Consider the following 15080-nt stretch of genomic DNA (forward strand, 5'->3'; position numbering starts at 1 on the left):
GTTCCGCGAGTGACCGCTGCAGGATGAATGGCGGCGTTGTGATCGTCTTTAGGCGCTTCAGCTGGGCTCTATAAAACGCATAGTTATGAAACGAAAATATAGATGGCGCCTCGAACGACGCTTGGCGGATTGAAGTGAGTGAGGGGGGGGAGGGGGGGGTACACCCCTCCGCGGGAGTTCCACAACCGAGGTAATCTAATAACGTTGCCTTCTAGAAAGGGAGCGAAGGTCAGCCGGGCGGCGGTAGCGTAGTACAATAAAGAAAAAAAAAAAGCGGCGGAAGCGTAGTTTGTTGACGCTCTGGTTTCCTGAGCATGAGCCTGGTCGTTGGTTCGAATCTCGGAAAACGTAATTCGTTTTCTTACATTTTTTTTCAGTCTATATATTTTTCTCAACTTTTTGGATTAGTTTTTATTGTTTTAAATATTTTTCTCATCTTTTTGTATTACTTTTTATAATTTTAAATATTTTTCTCACCTTTTTGTATTCGTTTTTATTTTTAAATTTTTTCTCACCTTTTTGTATTATTTTTTGTATTATTATTTTAAATATTTTTCTCACCTCTTTGTATTAGTCTTTATTTGAAATATGTTTTCTCGTTTTTTTGTATTACTTTTTAATATTTTAATTATTTTTCTCTCACCTTTGTGAATTCGCTTTTATTATTTTAAAAATTTTCTGACCTTTTTGTATTAGTTGTTATTATTTTAAATAGTTTCTATGTTTATGCAGTCGTCGGCACCGTTCTTCAGGGTAAAAATCACGAAGAAGGTGAAAATAAAAAAGTGCGAACCCACATTTAAAATGACGCAATTCAGAAACCCTGGCCCTCTTGTTTCGCCGGGATGATTCGCTCCCTCCGTGCTAATAGCTGGGTCAGTGTAGTAGGCAAACAGCGCAAGTCCTTTCAACGAAGAAATAAAATTATTAATAATGGGTACATTTAGAGCAAAATGGGAAAATGTGAGTGGTAAAACTGCCACAGTGATGAAGCCAAAGTTTGTCATGAAAGCGGTCCCATCTTCACCCAGTATTGAAACAAAAATACCGCCATTTTAAGGCAGTAATTTAGTTGAGCTCATAGCGCACTACGTGTTAAGCACATCTCTTAATTTTCTGACTTCCGGAAAGTAGTATTTAATTTGTTCTGGTAGATCAGCGCTATCCCTCGCGTGCCGCCGGGTCTTACTTATACAGGTTGCGCTCCGCAGTTTTACTTATTGTTAGGCGTAAACACTTTTTTATTCCTGAGATTCAAGTACAGCGCGGATAATTAAACTAGCTTTCAGAAATTCTATCGTTCGGGATTGTAGCATTTATTTTTCTTAGTGTCAAGGGGTCACAATCACAAACCCAGCAGTGTGAACATCCACAACGCCTTGGTGTTTCTCGCTTTTTTGACTAAAGGAAAAAACTTTTTTATATTCGCGTTCCTCTAGTACGGCATGTCGTATTACATAAGCTATTAAAGAGAGAGATATCGTTTGGTTATGTGAAAATTTAAAATATTTCTCTTAGATGATCGTAACTATTACATTAAACTGTCGATTCCTGCCTGAAATATCAAATTTTCACACTAGATTAAAATCACCAATAAAATTATCTCTCAGGAGAGTTATATACCTCTCGTAGCGTCATAAGCAATAAACACATCTCTCACTGTTCTAGTTTCTGGAAAGTAATGTTTATTATTGGGGTTTTTGTAACTCAAAGCGTGTGCTCAATCATGCCACGTCTTTTTTCTTTTTTAATTCGATGCTCCGCTATACCGTTTTTATTTTTTATCAGAGCCAAACACGTGCGTGTAACGCCGGACCTTAAGTCTAGTACATGAAATTAAACTAACTTCCTGAAACAAGTATCGTTCGGCGTTGTAAAAGTTAATGTTCGTGGCGTAGGGGTTCATATTCTCAAATCCGGGACTGCAAATTTTCCTCACTGCATTTCTTTTTTCGCGTTTTCGCGATAAAACACGTCAGCCTTGCCATGGTGGAATCAAATACGCGAGCGTCGGCAGTTATTTACGAAGGATTGATCAACGCAAACATTTTCACTCACTATTCATAAATTGCTGCAGTTCGTCGGAATCTCAATGAATTGACTGCATAGTGAAAAAGGCAAAAAAAAATAAAACGATGCCGGTCAGTAAACGTAAGTTCCCGGGGCTCGCCAGCCTGCGAAAAGCAAAGCGGCGATGTCGGCAAGTCACTGAACTTCCATGTAAATACTGCCCATCAAAGACAGCAAAATACCGATGCCGGCCAGTCACTGAACTTCCATGTAAATACTGCCCATCAAAGACAGTAAAGTGCCGATGCCGGCCAGTTACTGAACTTCCATGTAAATACTGCCCATCAAAGACAGCAAAATACCGATGCCGGCCAGTCACTGAACTTCCATGTAAATACTGCCCATCAAAGACAGTAAAGTGCCGATGCCGGCCAGTTACTAAACTTCCATGTAAATACTGCCCATCAAAGACAGCAAAATACCGATGCCGGCCTGTTACTTAACTTCCATGTAAATACTGCCCATCAAAGACAGTAAAGTGCCGATGCCGGCCAGTTACTGAACTTCCATGTAAATACTGCCCATCAAAGACAGCAAAATACCGATGCCGGCCAGTCACTGAACTTTCATGTAAATACTGCTCATCAAAGACAGTAAAGTGCCGATGCCGGCCAGTTACTGAACTTCCATGTAAATACTGGCCATCAAAGACAGCAAAATACCGATGCCGGCCAGTCACTGAACTTCCATGTAAATACTGCCCATCAAAGACAGAAAAATACCGATGCCGGCCAGTTACTGAACTTCCATGTAAATACTGCCCATCAAAGACATCAAAATACCGATGCCGGCCAGTTACTGAACTTCCATGTAAATACTGGCCATCAAAGAGAGCAAAATACCGATGCCGGCCAGTTACTGGAACATCCATGGAAAGACTAGCCAGCATCTAAGACAGCAAAAACCCGATGCCGGCCAGTCACTGTAACTTCTACGGCTGGACTGGCCAGTGAGCAAGACGAAACCCCGACGCCGGCCGGGGACGGTAGCTCCCCGGTGCCCATGGCCGGGCGCTGCCATCCTGTTACCATGGGCGGGCCGGCGTAGTCCCGATACCGGCCGACGCGGAGTGCTACCTGCATCTACATGCTGACTGGCACCATATAGTACCATATACAGAAGTATCAGACATCCTATACTGTTATATATGACAGCCACTGGCACCATATATGACTTTATCGGGCAATATATTTCGTCATATATGGTGTCACCTAAACATATCTGCCCTGATTTCAGCCCTTGTATGGCAATATATGACCTTATATGTCTACTTATATGCCCATATACGGCCCTATATCAAATATATCTGGGTCATATATGACATTTCTGTAAGGGCAGCCAAAGCTACGTGTGGCCGGAGCCAATCACACGCCGGCAATCGGTCACGCGATCTCGCCTGCACATTTGTATCCCTCCGCTGCGTCGCTGGTCGTCCGCGCCGCCCGCGCTCGCCGAGTATTTCATCTGCTACGGGTGTATCAACGATATCGCCTGCTACAAATTTAAAAAGTGCCCTTTCACGTTCTGGAATTTAGTCACAGGGGATACCAGTACGTAGGCTGGCCGCTGGCGCGGGTGTCCCAGCTTTCCACCATTTCCGCACAGTGTCGAGATGTAAGTACCAGTGTTGCGGAGTTGCCACACCGGAGTTGGAATGATTCCGGAATCATTCCGCATTTTCGCGACCCCGGAATGGAATGGGAATGGAATGGCGGTAACGATGAGGGGAATGGAATGGGAATGGAATTAGATACCTTTTGCCCGGAATTGAATGGGAATGGAATGGGCCCGGTTCTTTATTATTATTATTATTATGTTTTCTTTTTTTAGGGGGGGGGGGGGTCAGTTGCTCAGAAAAAAATGTGCGGGAAACTGCTAGCAATACAAAAAACAAGCGTCAGAGCAAAGAACAAAGGGGGGAGGGGGGGGGGGTGGCGGTGGTGCCTTTCACGGACGCGCAGACGGCGGGCTTTACTGGTGTTACACGAGAGCGAAACAAGAAACCAAGCACCAAGCGAAGAAAGCGGCAAAGAAAGAAGCCGCCATGCGCGGCTCCTCATCGTGCTTCTTGTATTAATTTTTTTTTTTGCGACGGCATGAAGAATGCACGCGCGCGCACAGACTGAGATCTGGGAGCGGGGGGCGACTCATAACTCGCAGAGCTTTGATAACTCGTTGACTCGCACGCCGCCGCAGAAAGATGATCAGTTATTGTTTTCTTGTAGTTCGAGGCGCGTTGTTTAGCAGGTGGCCAACCTTGGTGCCTTCCACGTTCATTCGCGCGCACTCCTTTGAAGTGCGAAAAAAGCGAGAATCACTTCTCACTTCTCCTCTTGCGCTTTGCTCTGACGCTTGTTTTTTATACTGCATATTTACGTGAAGTCTACCTTTTACTTGGTGTTTGTTCCAGTGCTTGTTTTTTGTTTTATATGTTTTACATTCAAGTAGGTTGGGGTTACAAACAAGCTAGAGCTAGCGGATGCCCGCTCATTTCCTTTGACTTTAGTCTCTGCATGCTTTGTTTCACCTGCGATTGACCGCTGCGGACGCTTCGCTCCAGGCTATCCAGCACCGTGAGCTTAGTAAAATTAGTTCTTTTTAGGCATTTAGCGTTTTTCTTTTTGTTTTTTTTGCAATTGTCTATGCGTTTGACATTGTCAGCTTTATGCTGCTTATGCTGAAACATTGCGAAACGTAACTGTCAAAAAGTCTCAATTTTTACGTTTAGGAATTAGAGGAATGGAATGGAACGATTCAGCCATTCCAGGAGTGGGAATGGGCCCAGTGTCCCCAATCCTAGGAGTTGAAAGGAATTGAATTATCGAAGTCTCTAATTCCCGGAATGGAATTGGAATGGAATGGGGGTGCCCATTCCGTAACACTGGTAAGTACACATTGCAAGGTGCCCGATGACCCGGCCGTTGATGTTTCGTTGTATTTTCTGGATATACCAGGGCTCGAGACGCGGTCCTTTCCACCAGCTTCTCGGCGTGCAATGTGATAGGCAGGTAAAGGGGTGCTTTGATTTCGCCGCGTATCAGTGAATTGTAGTGGGCCGGACGTTGTTCTTGTTTACAACGCATTCGCGGTACGACGCGAACGGAGTCTCCTGCCGAATTTGAAGTAGGGATTCATCACGACCTCTCGCGCCTGACGCCCAAACGTACCTTGGCGAAAGGACGTTTTGAAGCGACTCGGTGAGGAAAGCAGCGAAGCACGTGATTCGATCACCACGGTAACGAAATCACGCAGAAAAACAACCGAGCGCTGCAGCCGTGTTGCCAGCGGAGGTACGTGTTTTCACCAAATCACATGCATTTACCTATATTAAGAAAATCATAAACTTCAGTCATTTGATTCCTTTAGTTGCAAATCATTTTCAGCAGTACACATCTGGAATATTGTGCAACGTCTACGCACAAAACAGTTATGTAAAAAAAAAAAAAACTTTGTCGGGCTACTTTGTTGTGCGTAGGAATGCTCTTCTCGAAGTTTCGAACCGTCGCGCAGCCTTTGGCTGCGCTCGGACGGAAGCTGAAACGAAGTATAGTGATCGTGTTAGTGTGCCGTTGCATTGATGTTTGTATGTGCCATGTGTTTGCATGCGCTCAATGTATGTTCAGCTGATGCTTGTAGTATGTGTGTTTACATGTATGATAATAGAGGTTTTCGAAGATCCCGAAACGCTATGGTAGCGTGAGAAAATAAAATTAATTTTTTTCTAGAACATGAATTGAGCAGTACTTAGCGCCACCTAGCCTAGCTACTTGCGATGACTCTCTTGACCCTGCTATCTGGCGGCAAGCGATTTAACCTCATTTTACGCTACGCGGCTACGCCATAATTTCTTGTTACCGTGCAGAAATGAGCCAAGAGGCTGCTTCGGATTTGCTGTTCTTGGGAGTGGCTTTTGGTTTTGCGGGCGAATGGTTTACCACTCATCCGTGACGTGCGGCTGTCGAAGGCATTGTGGCTCGACGACTAGCAAAGGTAAGACAAAGTTCGCGAAGTATCTGGGTGCCGGTTGTCTCCGTTTAACATCGCAGTGCTGACGATGAGAAGACTAAGTGACTGCATGCTTTCCAAACGTAAATCTCGTTCCCTGCAGGGAGAAGCCAACTTCGGAAATATATAGAGTTCGCGGAAAGCTCGTGTTACGTTTTAGGGGCGAAGCTCCTTAGGGTCTTGCCTTGTCCACCCATCCGTCCGGCGTCCGTGCTCACATCGATTGCACTGCCTCCGGCATCGGCCCACATAAAAAGAAAGAAAAAAAAAACAAAAAAACGTACGCCCGCACGGCGGTTCGATTTGGGGACCGCTTCCTTACGAGCCAGACGTCTTAACCACTACGCTACACTCCAACGTTGCATTTAGCCGCTCAACGTCCATGCAGGAGAGGGTGCTGCGGTCAAATGCTCAACTACGTATATAACCACGATATATAGTCTGAAACACGCTTTGTTAAATTGTGGTAATCAAAATTTGTGAATGTTGTTTTTTTGTGTGCTTTTTTTCGTTGCTGCCACTGTGCCTTGTAGGCGGTCAAGGACTTGTCAAGCTGTGCCATACAGCGTTTTTCCTTGATCGCCACCATCAACGTTCGATGGAAATAAAGTCATTATTACTATTATTATTATTATACCGCACACTCTCTTCTGCAATAGACGGTTCACTTAAGAGGTAAAGATGCGTTCCCACGGCTTCTAGCGGATCCAAGCTGATCCGCTAGAAGAACCTCTGGCTCTGCATTTTACCGACCATAAAGCAGTAATAATGATGTCCAAATGCAACCCGGAACTCAGCACTACCTATGAGCAATAAAAGAGAAATCAGCAGCATCAGCACTACCTATGAACAATGAAATCAGTACCATCAGCACCACCAGAACTTCTCCCCAATCAACATCATTCACCACGTGGAGATCCGGCCTCTTTCTATTTGCTGCTCCTCTCGCCTCGATCAATAGACTTAGTGTTCTCGTTAAGCCATTTTGAGCTCGATTTGGTCTATTTGTGGCCGCCATAATGAGAAGCAGGCGGCGGAGGAACTTTGCTACCCTTCTTTCAGGGACGAAAGTTTCTCCCTTTCTGAAGGAAGATATGTGTCAAGAGCGTTTCTCCCTTTAGGGAGGACTATACTGACCCCTTTTTCTAAGAGTGCACTTACCTCCATCGACGCACAAGTCGCACCCAGGTAGCGCGGCACTCCGCCTCGTACGTCTTCGAAGGGAAGGCGTAGAACTTCGTGCCGTGCGCGCAGCCGACCACGCATCGATTGTTGTGGCTTTCTTGATCCGGAATATATATCTTGGAAATTACAGCGCTAACCCGCTACAACGCACAACCAATGCAGCGACTGGCAGAAGTTCCCAGTTACAAAGGACCCCTTTGCCGCTAGGGGCGCCCTGGTCGGGGCTTGAATTGGATCCGCACGGTTCCTATAATTGTTTTCTATTCATGCAATTCAAGGCAGATCAGCTCTAGCATATTCAATGGCTTGCACTATGATTAGTTTATTATAATTAATGTGGCACGGAACATTTAAGAGGAACATATAAAAAATCCCAGGTAACAGCTTTACTACAAAAGATTAGAAAATATATTTTTTTTTTTATCTTCAAGTTTCAAGTTATCCAATGTGAATCCGTCACAACCAAAATCGATCGGGAGAGAGATCTCTGGGCGGGACGCTGTTAACGGGTGGACCACTGACCGAGTGATAGATCCAGGCTTTGGCAGAGTGTCTGGCCAATGAAGAGAGACAGAGACGTATGACAAAAACACAAAGAAAAAATTATTTGGCTGCAGTCAGAAAGCTAGTGGCGACACATGTACTTTCCACAAATCGCTTTTGTAATATTGTGTATAACTACTGCACAAACATGGTTCAAAAATTGGTTCACGGATGCTGATATTACCACTTATAAATTTACTACGATTAACCGAATCGAAATATGCTAATTCAAAACAAAAAACGAAAGCTAGACGTTTACAATTCTGTGTAAGGCCGAATTAAAGCGCAGCTTTTGAAGAGGAGGAGGGAAGGGTACGGATGGGAGGGTAGGGAGGGGAATTTACCGGGAAATTGTGGGAAATTTTCCCCTATAGATCCTCTCGCTAAAGTTAGTGAAGAAATTGCCCCCCCCCCCCCCCCCAAAATTTGTCGGAAAAATTTCTCCGTTAAGTTTTGCGGGAAAATTTCTCCTCAAAATTTGGCGGAAAATTTCCCGGCTAAATTTAGCAAAACCATTGTCTGCTATATTTGGCGGAAAAATTTCCCCATTAAATCTGGCGGGAAAATTTCCCCACAAAATTTGGCGAAAAACTTCCCCACTTATTAAGCGGAAAAATTCCCAGCTAATTTACCGGAAACATTTTCCCGTTCTATTTAGCGGAAAAATTCTTCGCTAGATTTGGCGGGAACATTTCGACGCTATATTGGCGGGGACATTTTTCCGCTAAATTCAGCAGAAAAAAATCCCCGCTATAGTTAGTGAATAAATTTCCCCGTTAAATTTGGCAAAAAAAATTTTAAATTTGGCGGGAAAATTGTTTTGCTAAATTTGGTGGGATAATTTTATCTCTAAATTTAGCGGTATAATTTTCTCGCTATATTTAGGCGCCGTGTGACATCACGAGGGTGACGTCACACGTGACGTCACCTGTGACATCATTATGGGAAACGTCCCATAGTGCTACGTGCGGTTACGCCGATGGCGACGCCGACGCCGCTCAAGCCGGAAACTTGCGCCTAAGGCCTGGTTCACACTTACAGCTAATCCGCTGCCGCCGAAGCGGAATCGGCCGTGGCAATGCACACTGGCAGCTACGCCCGGCGGCCGAATTCTTGCAGATTCGCCCGCCGATTCGCAAGTGTGAACCAGGCCTAAGAGCTGCGCTCTAAAATTACGCCGAGCGCGAAAAGTCTCGTCTGGCGAAGCGAGTCGATGGTTGACGACGTCTCCCTGCGCGGTCCGTTCAAGGGGTATAAGTTCCGGCGGTAGGCTGGCTCACTGTGGGCGGGGCCCCCTGGTATAACCCCTACTTCTTGAGATGGCACGCACACACACGGTAGAACTCCGTCGTGTAATTGGGGTGGGGCAGTCAATAGTGGTCTCGTTGCCCCGCTCGACGACGCGATGCGTCCGTTGGCCTCTGAGTCTCTTCTCGCACCGCCCTTTGTTCTTCACACTCTAAGCCAGGCTCGCACACCAAACGTAATTATCCCCCCCCAGACGGTCATTGCCCTGCGGGTCTGTCCTTGCCGTTTTATGTGGCACAACCCTGTAAGGTTTAAAAACCTCTTCGCAAATAGTTTGTGCCTTTTTTGTCTTTGGGCAGGGTCAAACGATAACATGCCTCGCAGTATTTGCGACTGTGGATGTCCAGGACACGGCCGTCTGGCGTCTATGATTTCGGATGTAACCCGAGCCTCGGTCAGGGGAGTTCAGAACCGAGGGATATACTCGTACCCTCACCGAGCCTGGACGGGCGAGGTGGGGGGTAGGGGACCACCGGGCGAGGTGCCGAAAGACACCTCCCGCACGCGTCGGGGAATTCGAAGACGGTGGAAAACTCAGGGAAACTAGACGGCAGCTCACGTCGTTAGACACGCCTTCCCTGACCTTCGTGCACTACCCTTGCCGTTTTACGTGACAGTATCATGACATCAATTCGAGTGACTACATACATCTTCCTGGAAGAAGGCCCCAGAACTACCAATCGGTATGAAGTCAAGCCCTACAAACTTAATCATAATGTTCCTAAGAGCAACCGAGTAGTAGAAAAGCTCGAATGACCACTTTTGGTGAGATTTATAACACAGAGAAGATCGAAATTTTTTTTTATCGATTTTATTTAAAGAGGTGCCAATTCGTTTTAGATGGTATGAGTGGTATGATCTTGTGGACGCTCATGTTCAAACTGAAACGCACTCAAATAATACCTTTAATCTGCTGAAGATTACACGTTGGAGAGCGGCAATACGAAAAGGAAATCTTATGTGATATATATGGGCACGCCCATGCCCCTTGTTTTACTCAGAATTCGTTCTGTGAAGTGAAAACCCTTCTACAAAACTGAAACTTTTTGATGCCATTTTTGTGTACAGCGACGGTTGTTATCAAATTGAGAGCACGATTTTCTAAGATTGCTGTATTTATTACTTAATTCAATCATTTCATCCTTGAAGGCGTCATTTTCGGCCCGCGTGCGGCCAAAATGGCCACCAGTTTCTTGGAGTGCCGCGTGTCCTCCGTGTCCTGGCTGTTGTTGTCGTGGACCGTGTTGTAGGCCACGCTGGTCTAGATGGCTGATGCGTCGGTTTCTTAACGCATTGGTGTTTGACGCAGTGCTGCAACATCAAAACATGTAGTCTTGAAATCGTAACTCGAGCGAATTTATTTTGACTTGCTTCGCGTTCCCCTGAACTCTCGCTGCTGTTAAACTCAACACAGGTGGGATATTATTTAGGCTGATGACTAATGTCACGGAAGTAAGGTTGCAGCTTGGGAATGAGATCACCAATTGTTACCGGCACCCACCGAGTCACCTAAGGTGAGGCACAAAAGACGCCATTGTCTTTTATGAAGCGGACGGCGAGAGAGCCGGCATCGTTGTACTCCGATTCACTTAGGGACGACCGCAGCCGATGCTACATTTCTACGGAACCAACCAAAAAGCGACAAAAGTGCTTCGTAATGGCGATCGCCGTCTTAAGGCCGATTCACATAGGGCGTATTCACGCCGTATTTACGCGCGCTTCAGCGGTCGTAATTCCGACGTCGAGAGGGCGTAAAGGCCGGACGATGTATGGTGTAGTTTCGACACATTTACGGACGTATTGCCCGACGGAATCCCGACGTATAGCGGGAAGAGCGCGTCCTTGTCGCCTCCTGAAGGTTGGCGTAAATATGCCCGTATTCGGTGATCCGACCGAGACAGATCTCGGCTTATCGGATGCGTATAATGATCCCTGCAACTCTGGTAGTTCAGCGTTCTAGTAAATAATGTGTTTGCTTATACGGTGATCTCTCCCATATATAGCTATTGAGTAAGAAAATGTCGAGAAGTTTTTCAAAAGCTAATGCAGTACCTTGGCTTTAATAATGGCCACCTGACTTATCTGTATGAATTTCTGGAGAAGCATCGACCGATAAAAGAAAATGACGTTTGTTTGTTTGATTGCGTAAGGAAAGCGAAGATACTACAAACTTTTTTCTTAAAGGGATGCTGAACCGAAATCTGGATTCCACAAAACACGGCGGCAAAACTTGCAATGGGATGCTACAAACACCAAAACATCACTCTACAGCAATATCTCCAAGGAATGACTGTATTTTTTTTTAAAGGAGGCGCCTTTACAGATATGTTCACGTCTTGTTTTTCCGAGAAGAAAAGGGAACGACCTCGCGCCTTCTCTGCCTCAATGCCTTGAAGGGGAGAAACGAAGAGAGGAGGAAACGAGATATCTTAACGTCACGCGCCTCGTCGGCCTCGTTCAATTTTGATCTTTTTTTTTTTCCAAAAATGCGGCCGTCGATTCGAGATATCACCTTAGGAGTAGTGGTGTAGGAATTGTAGCGTCCCGCCTACATATCCTGCATTGTTTTTTTGAAATCCAAATTTCGGTTCACCATCCCTTTAACGTAATTTCTCGTCTACATTCTAGTTACTTCATACGAGCAGCTTACAAGGCTTGGAATAAACAAGTACTTCTCCGAAAGTCATACAGTGGCTTACCCTGATTAATTCAGACTGCAATAATTTGCGTAAAGTCTTTCCTTTCGTATAAATGACGGATATTATTTTAAGTGAGTTAGTAATATATCAATAAACCTAACAGTTACGATGGATCATACGATATGAAGAGAGAGTTATAATATACTCACCACGTGGCTAACTGATTTTGTTTCATCCCGGCAAGACTACCCTAACTAAAACCTGGAAAGCTTCTCGTATATTTTCTTTAAAGTTGACTTTTGGTATAGAGCAGAGGACAAAATATCAGTGCTATATTCATATTTAGCGAGTGACCTACACTGAATAGAACTGTTATTATATGAAATGACTTTTGTGCGAATGCTGCACAATACAAACTACAGAAAAAGTAAGCCTTACATGTCCCTTTGCACACTCCATTCCATCCGTAAGAGAGGCATACAGGCACTGCCCATTGTAATCCGCAGGGCAACACCACACGCTGCACTCGGCGGAATTCTCAGATTGCTGCGGACAAATGAAGTTGTCAGTTAATCAAGGGCGTACCAACCGGAGGGGGGGGGGGGAGGGGGCAAGGGGGGAGGGTTGCTTGCCCGCCCCAGTTCTCAGAGAGGGGGGGGGGGGCGAGGCATGTGTTTTGCCCCCCCCCCCCCTGAAACAGCCGCACTGGGCAGGGCAAACACTGTCCGTTGGCGCCCAAGAGATACCACGGGCACCACTTCCGACCGGGGGGGGGGGGCGGGGGGGCGGGGGGGGGGGGGGAGGGTGTGGTTTGCCCCCCCTACTCAAAGACAAGTCGGTACGCCACTGCAGTTATTTATGGAAAAGCGTTACGATTGTGCCGTCTGGTAGTTTTATTGGGCACCAATCGCGACACAACGCGAAATAATCAATAAATAAAATTATGTAACTTTGTTTCTGCGAAAATGTAGAAAAAGGTTGAGCTTCTGAATACTGATGCAGCGGTTGACGTCCCGTGCAAAGCCTGCTGCATTGACTAGGTTGGTTTCCTATGCTAGCAATACCGTCATGCAATTTTCTCACAGGGTGTGCCTTAAGCCATGTGAAATCCCAATTTTAAGAGTGTCAATTTTGTTAGTGTTGAAGCGGTTAGGGGTATCCGGAATTGAAAAAACATAATTCTTATGCTGCCCCTGAAGTACAAGGAGAGCCAGTGTCATCGCGAACACGTTGTTGGCAGGCTTCTAATCGCATCTGCTCATCCAGTCAAGCACAGAGAATGCAGCTTCCTGAACTCCTTCTTTATAACACCTTGTGCCAGTTGTGGTCAACATCTAGCCTAGATTCTTTCAACTGCTCCTTTATTTATTGAAAAAAAAAACAATAACAACATAACATGTTCCAATTGCTGTGGAAGAGATAGACTTAGCTGGCTGAGACATGTTTCGTTCGCTTTTTCGGACGCCAAAGGGTGCAGTTGTAACCATGACGTAGCTGCACTACAAAACTTCGCATCCCCTTAAGCCAAGGAACAATATCTATAACTTATCAAAGGCTGGAAAAATAAAAGCTCACATGATTGTTCCCATTTTCCAAGGTCACTCAAAAGTTTTACAAGTCTTTTGGCTTCACAAGGAGAAAAAAAACAAAAAAACGAAGCATCTTTTGTTTTAAACTATTCATTCTAAATGTTCTTCGTTGCATGCTTGGTCGTGAATATTAAACGCAATATAATGATTGAGTTAATTCCTAGTTTTAAAATTGTATTGGTTAAAATATTTCAGTGCTTGTACGGAATTATGGCAGGGGCTAAACATTACTGAGAATAACTTTTCGAGACTCGAACCAAGAACCGTCATTCAGTTTCGTTCAGCCTTAAGAGCGTTACGAACGATTCCAAGCCAAGGGGGAGTTCAAGGACTGCAGACGTGCAGCGCCACGGCGTTCGCCGTGTTTCTCTACTTTCTTATTCGCCGGCTTATCCAATAAACCGCGAAAAGTGCGCCATGACGTGGCGCTTTTAGTCTATGTGTAAGCCGTCCGTCTTCTAAATTTCTCTCCGACTTAAAGTGGAACGAAATATAGATTTAATTCTGCCATCCTCAGTGTACAAAAATTGCACTCGGCTGTTCCGAATGTCACTTCTTAGTGGATTAACCAGTCTCAGGGACGACCCAACAACATCATCATCCGGTAACAAAAGCTAATCTCCAGCGCAATTTCAAACGTCGTGCGCTTAGTAGTTTATGACATGTTTTGTATTGTATCTGTCAATACAGTGTGCCTATCCAGATTTAGCACGAGAAGATTTTATAGTCTCGGGACATTTGGTGAGTTCTCCCGTAGTATACTATTCTTACGTAAAAACATTTATGTTTCGTACACAACATAGATTTCGTTCAGTTGTACCACACGATGAAGAATTAGTTCCACTAATAACATCGGTGGACATCGTCGTCTTCCGGTATGCGTGGACACTCTCGGTTGCACTTGTGCCACTAAATTCTAACCAAGAGTGCCATCCGTATCCTAGAGTTATGATGACTGATGTAAGCAGTGGGAACTTACGGAATAGATTCTCATTCCAGTGAAGCCTGGGTAGGTTAATTCACACAATTTTAGCTTCGTGAGTTTTGCACCGGGAAGTTCTGTCATGTTTATCGTGTAGCGCTTCGGTGACAACAGAGCAAAGCAGGCCTCACGTAGAGTCCTGAAAACAGAAAGAGTAAATATTATTGCCCTTAGATGTGCATGCACAAAATTCCTCCGCTGTCGAGAAATACTGCGTTGCCTGCTCCAGGCTCGAGCGGAGGATCTAAGAATAGCTGCTTATAAATCAAGACATTATCTCGAAGGCGCACCAAAGGATAATGTGCGACTTCGCAAAGTGCATAAAAGGAAACCGGAAGACTTCCCCTCCGTGTCGTCATGGGAGACGCCAGGATGATTCTGCAGTTTGTCTCCCGGTCACGTGGGTCACTGGAAGGATCATCGCTTACCTGGCTTAGCATGCGACGTTTTTCAACAACGAGACTTAACAAGGGTATAACGTTTGAAAGAAGAAATTAATAGCATCGAAGGCACACTTTTAGCGGGCATATTTCAAGTATTAAATCTATACTTCGTTTCAGCTTAAGCCGAAACGCAATCGACGCTACAAGGTAATGGGATGAATAAATCGGGGTGAAAAACGCAAGTCACTATGTCTTCTGTGTTTGTGGTAGTTTCGGCGGTGATAGGACACGTACAGAATCATTACGAACACCATAGTACTGCACTTATGACGCCGTTTCATTGACTCGAACGCTTATAGCGTCGGTTGTATTTAAA

At 45.2% G+C, this 15080-nt stretch overlaps 1 pseudogene; it reads right to left on the reverse strand.

The window, feature by feature from the left end:
• Nucleotides 1–10263: 10263 nt before the first annotated feature.
• The window catches only part of LOC121837581, a 42744-nt pseudogene continuing 37927 nt past the window's right edge, over nt 10264–15080 (reverse strand).

This window comes from Ixodes scapularis, unplaced genomic scaffold, assembly GCF_016920785.2.
Source record: "Ixodes scapularis isolate PalLabHiFi unplaced genomic scaffold, ASM1692078v2 PGA_scaffold4__175_contigs__length_147842914, whole genome shotgun sequence".
In the NCBI taxonomy this organism is placed as follows: Eukaryota; Metazoa; Arthropoda; class Arachnida; order Ixodida; family Ixodidae; genus Ixodes; species Ixodes scapularis.